General features: G+C 49.9%; 1 pseudogene; it reads left to right on the top strand.

Annotated features, from left to right (window-relative positions):
- The first annotated feature begins 582 nt into the window (after positions 1–582).
- Positions 583–1,162, top strand: LOC114925642 (2-hydroxyisoflavanone synthase-like; annotated as a pseudogene).
- Positions 1,163–1,750: the final 588 nt, after the last annotated feature.

Below are 1,750 nucleotides of genomic sequence, written 5' to 3'. Positions count from 1 at the left end.
CCCTACTCCAACGGCAAAATCTCAAGTGAATAATGTTTCCTTAACTTGCATCACCTTTGCAGGTTTATGCACCCTTTCGCCCTACTCCAACGGCGAAATCCCAAAGGAATAATGTTTCCTTAACTTGCATCACCTTTGCAGGGATAACACACCTTTGCCCTACTCCAACGGCGAAATCCCAAAGGAATAATGTTTCCTTAACTTGCATCACCTTTGCATGTTTATGCATCCTTTCGCCCTACTCCAATGGCGAAATCCCAAGGGAATAATGTTTCCTTAACTTGCATCACCTTTGCAGGTTTATGCACCCTTTCGCCCTACTCCAACGGCGAAATCCCAAAGGAATAATGTTTCCTTAAATTGCATCACCTTTGCAGGGATAACACACCTTCGCCCTACTCCAACGGCGAAATCCCAAAGGAATAATATTTCCTTAACTTGCATCACCTTTGCATGTTTATACACCCTTTCGCCCTACTCCAACGGCGAAATCCCAAAGGAATAATGTTTCCTTAATTTACATCACCTTTACAGCGATAACACACCTTCGCCCTATTCCAACAGCGAAATCCCAAAGGAACAATGTTACTTGCAATTACCTTCTTAGTAATAACACTCTTTATGCACCCTCGCCCTACTCCAACGGTGAAATTCCAAATCCTCTGAGCCCAAAGTCTCGCCTCCCTTTAGTGGGACACCTCCACCTCTTGGACCCTCTCATTCACCACTCCATCATCTGTCTCTCCAAGCGCCATGGCCCCATCTTCTTCCTCTACTTCGGCTCCATGCCCACCGAGGTTGCTTCTTCTTTTGAACTCTTCAAGCTCTTCCTCCAAACCCACGAGGTCACCTCTTTCAACACTAGGTTCCAAACTTCTGCCATCCACCGCCTCACCTGTGACAACTCTGTCGCCATGATCCCCCTTCGGACCTTACTGAAAATTCATAAGGAAGCTCATCATGAACGACCTCCTTAAATGCTACCACCGTGGCCAAGCTCAGACCTCTCAGGAGCCAATAGATCAAGAAAGTTCTCAAGGTTCTTGCACAGATACGGGGGACAGCCAAATCGTGGTGGCATGATGGAGAACCTCGAGGAGCAATCCTCCACCCGACACCCCAACTCAAACCCACAAAGCCCAACTCCCAAACTCCAAGATAACACTCCTCCCACCCACGGGAGGATAATAAACGCGGCACATCGCCAACCAACCCCAACCCAACAACAACCAAGAGAGGACAACCGTCCTCCCACTGAAGCCCGGCCACCCGATGGCCTGAGAGAAAAGGTGGTCCAGATAATCCAAGAGTTGTGCCTCAGGGTGCAAAACCTCAAAGGCTGAGTCACACCCAAAGAACGGTACCACCCGGAGCATACAAGCCAAGCGACCTCCAGGACCTAATCTCATCGCGATACCGGGAACACCAGGCCCCCTGAGCAACTACACTGCAAACAGCACGATCGCAGCGTTTCCCTAGACCCGAAATACCGACGCGGAGAAGACGACCGACGGCACCATCGGGAGGCCAAACGAGCAGGAAACATGCACGTGATAATGGAAGTCATCCCGTTCACAGAAAAATCCTTGAGAGCCAAACTCCTGAAGGACTTCAATAAGCCCACTGACATGAAATAGGACGGGACCAACGATTCCCGGGAACACCTAACGGCCTTCGAGGCCAGGATGAACCTGGAAGGAGCCGACATGATCCGGTGTAAGGCCTTCTCGATAACCTTAGCTGGCCCTAC

The sequence above is a fragment of the Arachis hypogaea genome, chromosome 17, assembly GCF_003086295.3.
Source record: "Arachis hypogaea cultivar Tifrunner chromosome 17, arahy.Tifrunner.gnm2.J5K5, whole genome shotgun sequence".
NCBI lineage: Eukaryota > Viridiplantae > Streptophyta > Magnoliopsida > Fabales > Fabaceae > Arachis > Arachis hypogaea.
Note: the sequence above shows the minus strand (reverse complement) of the source record. Positions and strands in the feature narration are given on the sequence as shown.